At 37.8% G+C, this 13,541-nt stretch overlaps 1 protein-coding gene across 2 annotated transcripts in view; it reads left to right on the forward strand.

The window, feature by feature from the left end:
• Window positions 1–1,117: 1,117 nt before the first annotated feature.
• TNPO1 (transportin 1) overlaps window positions 1,118–13,541 on the forward strand; it is a 71,580-nt gene continuing 59,156 nt past the window's right edge. The window contains exon 1 of one of the 2 annotated variants that reach the window (XM_021531770.4): window positions 1,118–1,265. The gene's annotated coding sequence lies outside the window, so the exon portion shown is untranslated. The remainder of the gene's footprint in view (window positions 1,266–13,541) is intronic. The other variant, XM_085567598.1, reaches the window with a different exon arrangement.

The following is a 13,541-nucleotide window of genomic DNA, read 5'->3' on the forward strand; positions in this document are numbered from 1 at the left end:
GTTCTTCCTCATCACCAAAAAAGAAAATCTCATTAACATATGGACTCTGAATGGAAGAAAAGACTGATTGCTGAAATCTTGGCCTCAGGCGGAATTTGTGCCAGGATGGAGGTGTATGGGCATAGAGGAAAACCTCTGCTGAGGCTGACTTCTCTGTTGCACAGCCAGCACCAAGCTCTGTTCTTTCCTTGTGGCTAGCTAGATGGAATTTGATTGCAAAATAAATATTTTATTTTTCATTTTAATTTGGCTGGACAATTTTTCATTTATAACAAACTGAATTTGTCTCAAGAACATGCTTTTCTAAATGGTCTATAAGTATTAGAAACCAGGTGACAATTATCAGCTTTTACTGTTTAATAAAAGAGTAGCTAGTGCTTACAGTCAAGGAGATAGGTCTGCAGCACAATTAGAGATTGCTACTGTAACTTGTTGGGGTGCCCACAGCCATGAACAAATATGCAGTGTTCTTGCCACAGCTGGACACACATCAAAGAATTATAGAATACAATGATTTGGGTTGGAAGTACTCTCCTCTGGACCTGTTCTAAAAGGTCCATGTCTTTCTGGCATGAGGGCTCCAGAGCTGGGTATAGAAGCCAGAGGGGAAGAAACACCTTCCTCAACCTGCTGGCCTCATGTTTTTTGATGCAGTCCAGTCTGCAATTGTCTTTCTGGGCTGCAAATGCACCTTGCCAGATCATGTCCTGCTTTTCATACACCAGTACCGCCAAGTCCTTTTTCACAGGGCTGCTCTCAATCCATTCACTCACTCCATTGGGAAGACCCTGCGTGTGCACTTGCGCTAACTCCCTAAGACGAAAGCCAGGATGCTGTACTTTCGCTGTCTAGCCCACAGCCTCATTTTTTATTTTTCTGTTCTTTTTGGCACATGTGTCAGACACCTCCCGCAGAGCAGCTGTGGCCGGCGGGCTGTGAGGGGGTGCGGGGAGAGGAGGCCGGCCTGGGGAGCCTGGCGGGGCCCAGGCTGAAGGATTCCTGCGAGGAGCCCGTCGGTGTTGGCGAGAGGCCCGGGGGCCATTTCCCCGCCGCCTCCATCGCGCCCGGCGTTGCCAGGGTGACCGGGGCAGCGGCGCCCCCGCCCCGGCCCCGCCCCGCGGCCGAGCGAGGGGCGGCGGCGGCCGGGCGAGGCTCCCTTTGTTCGGCCATTTCGGGGGCCGCAGCGGCGCCGCGCGGAGCTGCGGAGGGAGAGGTTGGGCCGCTCCCTCGCCACTCCCCTGCCGCCGGGCTCTGGGATGGTGTGGGTACGTGTCGGGCTGCGAGGGGCGGGGTGGGACGGCCCATCCCCGGTAGTCGCCGGCGCTGCCGCGTGGCCCGGCCGATGTCAGGGGCGCCCGCGCTGCTGTTGGGCGGGGAGCCGTGCGTCTCGGCCGTGGGCTGCCTCTTCCGCTCCCACCGGGGGTGGATGGATGTATTGCATGCATGGATGGATGGGGCAGGCAGCGGCTGGAACCTGAGGATCTGGGCAGACCCCCGGGATACCCCCTCCAGCCCCCCTTTCCGCCGGCGCTCCCGGGGTCACGGCTGGCGCTCTCTGCAACATTGTGCCGGAAAGTGAAAGTCGCTGCACGATAGAGGAACGTGGCCCCGTTTCCTACCGTGGTTTCTGGCGTGTGGGGGGTCCCTGTACAGATTTGCCTATCTGTGGGGTTTTAAATTTTTATTCCGAAATATTAGAGAGGCGAGAAATCTCATGATTGTCTAGTACTTTCGTTCGCATAGGAAGGTTGTTAATTCAGGTACTCGGTGGAAATTGACGGTGGAACTTGTGAACGTTCTGTGGGGTGACGGTACAAAGGACAGGAACGCTTTCTGGGGTTGATTAGTCTGCAAGATATTTGTCTCCTTGCTGTGAAGGTTTATAAATCCTCTCGACTTTCTGCTCAGGACCGAGAAACCTTCCTACTACTGTGAGGACTGTTCTGCGATGAATTGAGCTTCTTAACCTGTTCGTTTGTCCTCTTGCATAGTTAAGTAGTCCTTAATGTGGCATTCAAATACATCAAAGGTGTGGTTAAAGCCTTACAACACACATTGAACAAAAAGTTGACTTTTGTTCCTTCTGTAAATGAATAATTGAACAGAAAAAATAGTCATATACCCGAACTCTTAAAAGGAGCCTTTGATAGAATTGGAAATTGAGCCCATAAGTCTTCATTCTACATCTGCTGTGTGAACTGTAGTTATTTTTGAGTGGTGTGTGGGAGGATGGAGGAAAGGTGACTACAGTTGGGAAGAATAGTTTCTGTATGATCAAAATTACTTAAGAATGTATTTTTCAAGATTTAGCTAGCTTATTCTCAAAGGATAAGACAAAAGAATAGTTATGATGGTGCACAAACAGATTACAAAAGCAGTTTATTGACTATGTTAAAGGAGGAAAGCTCAGGTTAGAATGAATATTGACTAAGGACCATGATTACTGTTGGATACAGGTGATTACATATTTCATTGACTAATACAGGTGCAAGCAGAGCTGCTAAATTGACTTATGCCTTGTGACACGGAGGTTAAAACAAAATAATAATGGCTTTATTAATGTAGGTTTTTACTGGATTATCTGACACACTTTTCTGTTCTATTTATTTAGAATCCAGTTTAAGATTGAATGTGAATATTCAATAAAGCTTCAATGTGTGCTTCAGGGATGGGGCCTGAAATCTTTTATAGTCAGGTGATAGGTATGCACAGAACTTTTCAGCAGACTGGCAGAACTGTGGTAGAGTATATCCTATTCATACTTCAGGCACACCAAGATGCTATGGCCACATAGGAGCGTGGAGGGATGGCGAAATACAATTCTCCTCCATCAAAGCTGGTGTTCAGAATCTTTCCAGTTAAAGATTGGGGCTGAAATAGAGACTGATATTTTATCTTTTAAATGTCTTAATAATAAAGATCTTCTGTCATGGACCCAATGTTGTCAGTGTCATAAAAAAGGTTTTTGTCATAAAAAAATTTACAGCAGTTTTGTGAACTTGATATGCACTGGTCAGTGCATTATTATCAAGTTGTGCCAGGATTTTTTTGTGAGGATTTTTTTTTGTTTTGTGTTTGAAAGGCTAGGACTGCTTTTCCATTACTTTCATGCCTTAATATGTTGTGATCAGTTTTAATCACAGAAATTAATTTTACCCATTAATTTGGTTCCAAATTCTATAAGCATTTAAGTACATGTAACAGTAGTATGTTTCAATCACTGAATCCACTGCTTTCCACTCACTATTTTACAGTATTGATTTGTATAACTGACATAGCTTTTCTACATACATTGATAGACTTTAGATATATACTATACAATGTTTTTATTGCATGTATTGTACATAATAAATAATAATATATTCATATAGAGAAAGATTCTAATATAGCTATATTATACAAATCATGTTGAAATTATTTTTAATTTCTCATTGAAAGAGATATAGTTGGGTAGATCCGCTGTTTATGTATGTGACCTGTCATGTACATGATAAAACACTATACATATTTATGCATGTATACATGGATGCCTTGGAATATGGCTTTTTCTAGTAACAATATTAAATAAACCTCCAAATGTCACTTTTAGCCTTTAGGGGGTTTTCTTTTCCAAACCAGTCTCTAGAGTGAAATTTAAACAATTTTAAAACAATTGTTTGTTAATTTTCCATGTACTGAATGCATTTGAAATTTTGAGTTTGTGTATATGTCTTCATCTAGTGTGTATGTCCTTGTCTATGTGAGCAAAAGCATAGGCATAAAATAAAATTTGTGTTTAAAGAATTTTTTTGCTTTTTAAACCTTGACTCAGAGTCATACTCTAAATTATTCTCCCATTAAGTAATTTAATTTTGTAGAGGACTTTCTACAAGTCATTGTGAGATACTCTTAAACACTAAAAATGTGCTGCTTATGGTGAACCTTCCACTAATTGCATTAGTTTAAATGTGAGGTCAGTGTTATATATGAAAGAAGAAAAGATAAGAGGTAGGTATATGATCATCATCAGTCACTTCTGGCATCCAGGGCTTTTCCAACCATGTCAAACCAGACCCTCATCTATGGCTCTTCTCCCACCTTCCCTACTGCATGTTCCTATCATTTAAGCTAGGATTGCAGTCCAATGCTCACATTTAATCTTTTCTCTCTGCTCTTGCACCCATAAAAGTTTATTTTTTATTTCAGACTTCAGTCACATAATTTTTCCTCCACATACCCATATAATCAACCTTCACTTTCAGGAATAAAAAGTAGAACCTTGGCTTCTCCTGCCTTCATGTACCTCCTTAATCCTGTTCTTCCTATTTTACTATGACTTGGTCCTCTTCTTCTATCCCGAACCAGAAGCACATTCTGCGGGGGGGCAGCAGAGCTATTCATTATGTTGAATGTGAATGGTGGCTGCAGTAGTTCCTAACTGTTCCCACAGGTTTTATGGAGGCCTGTATAGGAGCAGTGAGACCCAGAATCTGTGGCTCAGTTAAGTTTTGAATGTAGCATGGAAACAGGCATAAGTGGCGTTTGTGCTACACTTTGGCCACCTTTTTTATAGACAAGGAAGAAAAATCAGTAGCAGACAAGCATGGAAATGCAAGAGTAATTTTTTTTCATCAGAGACTAAAAAGCACACATTTCTTCTTCTACTAGATAAGCTAAATCAGTGCAAAAATCCAAACAGATGTTTCAGTCTGTTTTACATCAGTTTTGCTTGAGTCAATCAGAAAAAAAGCCAACCTTAAATTAAAATAAATTATTCTTTCTTGTGCAGACAGGCCCCAAGCCCCGTCTTTGGAAATCAGAAGTGACTACAGTCCATTAAGTGTAATGCAAATAGATTAATTTTGTGTAGGAGGCTTCAGTTGTTGAATCTGGCCCATGAAAAGTAAAAACCAACCAAGATGACCTTTGAATGGGAGATTTTGAACAAATGGGAATCACATTAACAAGAACACAAGACTCGTGTAATTGCATTCTTTGCTTGTATGTGAGAAAACAGATTCCACATTGGTGTCTGGCGCAGAGATGCTTTTGGAGCCCCTAGAAAAAGGAATGGAAGTAGGTCAATTGATGAGGGGAAATGGTTGGTTTAAAAAAACTTAATGTTCATTATTCTCTGTAACAGAGAGAGCATGTATGCCCTAAGTACAAATATATTTCAGATATCTTCCTATCTCAATATTTTTTAACCTTCCATAAGTAAGAATTTATTTGGTCATTTGATTACATTGACAAATTACTTCAGACACACTCCTTCCAAAACCTTCCATGTATCTGTAGAAGACGTTGTATAGTCTCCTTCTGTTTCTCCACTAAAAACACTATAACTTCACATTTATCTGCTTCTGGAGAATCCCTATTTCCCCAGGAGCTAACTGTTGGTTTTCTAAGACAATGAATACTTGAAATACGTTTTTCAATCTGTGATGATAGTATGCTTTCCAATTTAGTATGGAATCCTGTGTTGAGCATTGTCCATTCCAGTGGTTCTCTTTATTTCTTTGTGATTACAGAGAATCAAAATAGCAAACAAAAATCAAATACAGCACAATTGGCAGTATTCAAGCGTCCCTCATTTGCATTGTGCATTTCAAGGTATGCTGTGCTTTGGTTGCTACTTCCAGTTGTAGTCTTTTCATACGTGGTGTGGAAAAGATGATGCTGATAAGGGAATTCTAGGTTAGGTTTGCATATAAACATTAATTAGTTCAACTGTCAGGTGGATTGCTTTGTTGTTTTTATTTTTACTTTCAGTAATTGTACAATGTTTTAAAGATTAAATATTTATTTTTAGATATGAGAAAATTAACTATATTTAGACTATATGAATCTGCATTTTAAAATATTTTAAATAATTTTAATACTTAATAATAGAATTTTTGTATCAGCACATGAGATTGAGAATCACCAGATATTGAGGATACTTGTCCTTACCTTGTTTCTTTTGTTCTGCATAACATAGCTAATGGGTCATAGTGAGGCTTTGTTAACTTTAGCTCCATTGGGCATTGCGGTGAGATTCTCTCTCCTTTTGTTTTTCTTTTTTTTTTAAGGCTAAATGAGATAGCAGAGGCTGCCTTTTGACAATCTCTTTGTAGGTCTTGCTTTAGGTAATAATGCCAATTATTTGGACAATTTCTTAACTGCAGTTATTTCTTGGACCTTAGGAGAAAGCGTATACCCCTGGAAACAAATAACTATCCTGAATAGTATGAGGCCATACAAGTTGGACCTAAACTATGGTGGAAATTTTAAATGATGGCCTGTGAATTATTCATAATCTGATTTGTTATTTTTGCAAATAAAATGTGATATTTCTATATATTTGGTTCTAAGATTTTACAGGTAGGAAGAATAAGAATAGAAAATAGTATTTACATTTTTCTTCACATTTTCTTCTTGCTCTTGTTTTATTAGAGATAATAGCAAAAATCCTAAGTCTTAGAATTAAGTGTGATAAAGTGATAAATAAGGTGAGACATTAAAAATTAATTTGAGAATTTGATATCTCTGATAAAATATTACATGTCAGAAGGAATTCTAGAAAAGGTGCTGTAGTACATGGTTCTGAGCTCTGCAACATCTCTTCTAGTGTCTTCTGTGGAGCTTACAAAGAGTCACCTCAAGTTCAGTGTGGTTAGATATACTGTAATATTTTCATTGCAATTTAATCCTTGGGTCCTTCAGAAGATGATACGAATGTAAGATATAAATTCATTACTCCATTGCAGCAGTAGTATGTAGATTAATTACTTCAGCCCTGTTACAGGTAGGTCTGAAAGAAGGCAAACAAATTTTTATCTTAGTGAAGTTCAGCTGTCCTGTTCTCATTTTCAGTAAGTGTTAAATAGAGAAAACTATTTATTATACAAACATCCTTTAAGATTATGCTAATTTAGTTGTTGATGTGTTTGAAATCTCTGATTTCTTCAGTTAGACTTTTATGTTTGATCTTGAAATTCTGAAAAAATATTAAAATCAGTATTGGTTTTACCCATGCTGAACAGCTTTAACACTCTCAGTGTTAAATCATCAGGCAAGACCAAGTTTTATAGAAGTGTTTTCATTTGTATATATCACACCATGTATGTAAGACATTCAGTACATTGTCAAACAATTAGTTTTGTTATTGAATTTGAAAGAAGTTAAAAAACTTGGCTGCCATATTATGCAGAAAATAGCTTTTTTTCAATTTAATATATAATTTTATATTTAGTTTTTACTTATAGTAGTGCCCAGAAGCCCTACATATGAGGCTCTAACATGTCAAGTGTGTAACAAACCAGCTTTTTGTTTACAAAGGAAATACAAAACAGAATATAAATGTTCTCCAGTAGGCAAATACAAGGAGAATAAGAAGTATGGGAGAAACTTAAGACTTCTGTGAATATTTCACCTAAGGAGAATTTCCATACAAAATGTGAGAAAGGGCAGAAGGTATCTTGGAACACTTCTTGTATTAAACATTTTCAAGGGTATCATATGAGAAAACATGGTGCAGGTCAATAAATTGAACCTCAAGGTGAAGATCATAAGATTGCTAGCAGGAAAAAAAAGCCCATGTTCCGCATTATGATAATGTATAAGAAGTGTTATATAGGGGGGAGATGTTAATTTATTCTCTTGGCTATAGACAGTTTGGCCTGTGACTGTACTTTAAACTCTTCATAGGTTTATGTTTCATGTACTGATTGCATTATTTTTTTAAGACAAAGATGATATGTAGAATGCCAGCAAGTTTATTTAGTGGACTTGGTTAAGTGATTTGCAACTGTTTTTTATTAAAAATGTATTAAAGTGGCCTTCAATTTATTACACAACCTGTGCATTAAGGCAGATTTATTTTAAATTTAGTTTCTCCACTAAATAAATTTATTTTATCTTTGGGCAAGAGAAGAAGGAAACCAAACCTTCAAAAGCCTTGAACTTTTTGTTTTGTATTGGTTGTCTTGTTTGTAGCATTTTAAGGGAATCAATTTACATATATGTCATTTAGACTAAAGAACTGATCACAGCAACTAGTCTCTGATTCAAATACATTTTAATATCCTCCACAAACCAACATAAAAGTATTTAAATTACTAAAATATAAAAAAATATAACTTAAGTAAGAATTACAATTAAATTTGTAATCTACTTACATTTTTATATGTTCAGATTCTTTAAGCCTATATTGTTTTTCTAACCAGAATGCATAATGTACTTCTAATTTAATTTTTGGTTTCTAATGTTTCTTCTTTCATTAAATGCTTCATTTTAACCAGAAAGGTAAAAGAATTGCTAAGGAGACTGGTAGCAAGTTGATTAAGGCTGCATTAAACTGCCCAAGGAATTTTATGGGATCATTCATCTGCACAGTAACAATCTCTATCTGTGGAGAAACAGCTATGTAACCACTTCAGCACAGGAGCTTTAGGTAAGGTGAATTGCTTGCTTTCAGACTTGCTTGCAATTTCCTTTACACTGGTTCAACATTGCTTCAAAACTGATCTCACAGCTACAGTTGTGAGAATACTTTAAAAAAAAAAGGCTAGAAATGAGAGAATACAGTAAGAATCAAACTGTTATACTTTTGTTTTTAAATTGCTTCCTGTATTTGTGCCTTTTTTTTACTAGACAGTGTAAGTCCAGTCTACAGTCTACCTGTAATTAGTCAGTGATCTCTTAACACTCAGTGCTGGAAAGGGCCATGAAGATGTGTGTAGAGGAACTCCTAAGGTTTTCATCTGTGATGTCTGTTGGCTTCAAACTATAGCAACTTGAGAATCTTGTTTACTTGGAAGTCTGAGAGCTCTCTAAAGCCTTACCTGCAGATGTCATATCCAAGAGCATTTAGAACACGACTGAATATGCTTAAACTGAAAAGTTGAACTATTTTTCCTGGCTATTTCTATTAGATATTCACCGTGCATCTATTAATTGAAATAGTCTTCACTCCTAAGACTATGTTGCTTTCCTTGCCATAATATCCAGTCAATTTTATTGCTTTGGTCAGATGATAACTGGAAATTTTCTTTAGAAAATTTTAATATTGTTTTAATTTGTATCAATAATCTGTCTTTAATAAGACAGACATTTCTCTGGTTTTTGTAGTTGTCTCACAAAATTTCTGCCAAGTTAATCTTGAAGCACTTGGATTGTAACTATTTGTTGTATTAAACAATCATACTTTCAACTCCTATAATTTCTTACCATCTGAAAATACTGATATTCAGAGAAGGCAAAAACATTGGTTTTGATGTGTCTGCAAATTCCACTGTGTATATAGATGCAGGCACATTTTGGGGTACTTCTGCCTTTATCCATCATTGTTTTTTACTCCCTTGTTCATCTGAGGCTTGAAAAGGAATGTGCAGTCATTCTTTAGCATTCTCATTAAGATCAATAAGTCCTATTTCCTTATTTGTGAGAACCCCAGCCTTGCTTTGGGGTCTCATGTGGTGGTGAAATTCCTCCTCCAACCTGTGCTTCCAAAGAAAAGCTCCGCAGGCTTTAGCTGTTCGGTCTCAAGGCAGTTTATTGCTAGTTATCTAACAGATTATGTTCCTGGACTGCGGCTATTTGATCAGCGGCCTGGGTAGAGGCACACACACACCCTGACATCCTCTCTATCTGCTGTCTTCTTCGTGTCTCCCCCCGCCCAGGGCTGCTGCTATCTTTTATAAGATATATTACGTATAACATGTTTACAATTATTCCCCAATACCTACTACCTATGTTGCCAAGTGTTTTTCTACTCTAAACCAATCTGTGAGTGCCAACATCACCAAGAACATGGAGGTAAGGAAGAAGAAAGAAGAAGGATGGGTTCAGCCCACTTTCCTCCATCTTAGAACTTCTGACCCCCATGTACAAAGTAAAAACCCCCCTGTACATGCACTAAAACCCCCCTGTACACTACCAAAAAATATTTCCCTCTACTTTGTGACTACATTTACTATACTATCTAGCCTTTTGTGACTGCTTGTTCCACCTTCAAAGTTGGTAATTCATTCCATGGCTCAAACTCAAAATCACAGTTGTTTTTCAGCTGTCTGCCAGGGTCTAAAATGCTTCTGACCAAGGCCTGGAACCTCTAAAAATGTCTGAGAGACATTTTGAGTTCCCACACTTATTTACCTTAAAAGTTTTGCTTCTTTGATTAGGGTAGGTTTTGTATCATCCTTTTCTTTATGATTGGATTGTGTATGATTGCAGCAGTTGACTGCTCTCACTGATGCACACATTCTCTTTGGGAAGGAGCTCCATTCCAGATCAGTAATTATTTCCTCACTCTTTTCCACAAGGATCTAATTTTGTAATATTTATCTCACATTAAATATTAGAAAACATCCTGTACTCAGGCTTACTGGATAAGATTGAATTCCAGTTTCTTTATGATGGTTTGTAGATCTTCCACCTGTGTACCTGCCAGCTCATATATGACTCCACTCATTTATCCCCATGCAGGACAGATAACTGCTTACTGGAGCATCTTAGAAATAGTGCCATTTCCTTGAGGCAACAGCATCTTAAGAACTCGTTGCAGTAAGAAAATTCATCAGCTATGCAGGGAAAAATACACTAGCATGCTATTACAAAGACCAGTGATGATGTTTTAGCCAGCACTATTGCTGTCAGTATTGCAAGTATCAATCACCAAAGCACCAGTGTTGTCACCAATCACACATCAGACAGTGGCAGTGTCACTGACAGGTGAATGTCATGGTGCATGTTCTGTGTGTAAAGGTTTTAAAACACACAGAGTGTTCAGAAAAAGACTGGGAGGAAAGTAGATGAGTGTGTGGTTCTGAATTCTCTGCAAGAATACATGGGATGCAAGGTATTTTGCCAAGAAGTTAAAATAAAACTTAATCCTGATTAATCAGATCTTAAGGCTCCCAATAACTCTTTTGCCTTGAACCTTGTACTGAATTCCAAATTATGCCTCATGGGCTTTCCAGAGGAGACTTCTCAGAATTTTGAGTTTTCTTTACAGTTGGTTTCTTTACAGTGGGTGCATACAATGAAAATACAGTGGTGTGATTTAAGCACTGTAAAATAACTAATTTTAATAATTTAAATTGGAAGGCCAAAAAAATTCATTTTTTATATTTGATTTTAATTGAGCTTTTCTTTCCCACAATAGCTAATTTTTACCTCACTTATGCATCAAAGCATCCTTGCAAATACATATGCCATTTGACTTGTATTTGTTATTTCTTTCTACTAGCAAAACGTCTTCAGCACCCTTACAAGTTCTCTTATTTTGTGAGATTCCTAATTTTTACCCTCTAATGTATTGTTATTTTTTATAATTGTTAAGATAGTGTTGTACAAAAAGGAAATTAAATTAGTGAACTGTTTCATGAGGAATATATCCGTTCTTTATATATATTTTGCACAAAACTTGGTTGGCTTATAAGCACCTTTATATTGGCAAGAGTTGGAAGAACTATGATGTATTTTTGTTCATCATGGTGCAGATTTTTTTCAACATTAGCTTAAAAACAGATCATCATTACTTAGATTAAGGGTTTTTTTTTTTAATATTGGTGAATAACTTAAATAAGCAGTGCATTCTTTTCAGGGCCAAGAACTTCCAGAAATTTGTCACTGTCCCATGATGAGGTGTAATCTCCTTTACACTTGCTGTATTTCGTAGCAGAGATGATTTTATCTGCAAACATTATTGTAAAAGAAGAGCAGCAGATGTTTATCATGTTCCTACGCCACCAGGGCTCTCACACAGGCCTTGTCTGTCTTGGCTGAGCCATTGTGAGAGGAACAGGCACCATGGAGTCTCTCACTATATGACTTTCCTTCCAAGATTTGCAGGGACCACCTTTCCAACCCTTCAGTAAGTCAGAAGAGGAATCATGCATCTATTAGTGTCTTTATTTTTATTAATCTCTGTTAGTTGATAAAAATGAATGTATGACTGAAAGAAAGTGAATGCTAGAATTTCAGGGACTGCATCTCTTTTTTCACAGCCTTATACCCATCCATGTATATGGGTTTTTTTCAGCTGTAACTTTGTTTTTAAGTTGAATCTGCTACTTTCCTCTGATGCTTTCAAAAGTCTGCATCTGATCTATCACAGGGAACCGGTTCAAAAGCTGTGTATCATTTTGATTTTTATCTGCATCTTGGGGAAGCCTGAATTACCAACTAGAAAAACTGAAGTTCAGCAAAAATCATCCAGCAGATACCAGCTGCTTTGCCTCCTACTGCTCAGAGAAAGAAATCTTAATGTATACTTTAAGTAGAGAGTAGAATTAGGGACACTAATAATGCTTAAAGGAATTTTAAGCTGGCAAAAAGTGCGTGCTGGATTTCAGACATAAAATTTGACAGTAGAGGTTCAAATAAGACTGGACTCTCAAGAATGATGCCTTTCATCCTTTGTACACCCACTTACTCCCTTTAGCATTTAAGATTTCAGCTGATTGATCTGGTATTTTTTGTCACAAATTCATGAGGTGACGTTTTTCTCAAACAGCTCTCCATTGAGTTTTAGATTGTTTTCTGACTGCCGGCATTAAAAACGTGTATTGCCATTTTAGCATCCAACATGTGTGGTTGCAGTGGGGCAAATCATTAGCCACACACTATTTTTCCACTTGGTATATCTGTGGAAACGAAATTATCATAGAATCACAGAATTATCAAGATTGGAAGGGACCTAAAAGATCATCCAGTCCAACCATCCATCCAGCACAACCACTGTCTCCTCTAAACCACTAAACTACATCACTCAGTGCCGGGTCCAGATGCCTGTTGAATACCTTCAGGGATAGTGACTCCACCACCTTCTTGGGCAACCTGTTACAATGAGTGACACTCTAACAGTGAAAATTTTTTTTCTAATATCAGAATCTCACCCGTGTCAGATTAAGGTCATTTCCTCTTGTCCTCTCATACTGGTACATTTGAAGAGATGGCGAGTCCTTGTCTAGATTATTTGATCAAAGGCATATTAAGTCTAGAGATCTAGTAGAAGTTTTGCACTGTCCACTACTTCATTCAGCTGGAGATTTCATTAAAGATAAGAATGGTGTTTCATCCTGTCAAAGCAGAATTCAAAATCAAAATTCTTGTGATGATATTGCAGTTGGTGAAAGCTTGGCAGGTTTTTGTCCCTGTAGTTGAGAATCTTACATGTCTAGTTGAACCCATGAACAGCAAGAGATTTGGGTTTCAGTTCTGACTTTTAATAAGTTTGTGCTATATATTGGTGTTTGTTATCCTAATTTGAATAAAGTCTTAATTGTTCTACAAAACAATAAATATTAGTGTATGGTGGGGCTGGTAATCTATTTTATCTGCAATGGTGTGATGGTTTTCTACGTTTGTATATATGGAAACTGTAGTGCTCTTTTCTCTATGCTCATTTGATGCATAAGAAGCAGAGGTATTCATTAAACAAAGAGGTAATGTACTTCCATCAGTAGAGTGAAATTACAGGCTGTCAAATTTCCTGAGTACTATTTAGTCTGTTCAATGGAATTCCACAGTGCAAGCTTTTGCAGACAATATCTGCAAAAATAAATACTGCTCCTCAC

Source organism: Lonchura striata, chromosome Z (genome assembly GCF_050655825.1).
Source record: "Lonchura striata isolate lonStrDom1 chromosome Z, ASM5065582v1, whole genome shotgun sequence".
Lineage (NCBI taxonomy): Eukaryota > Metazoa > Chordata > Aves > Passeriformes > Estrildidae > Lonchura > Lonchura striata.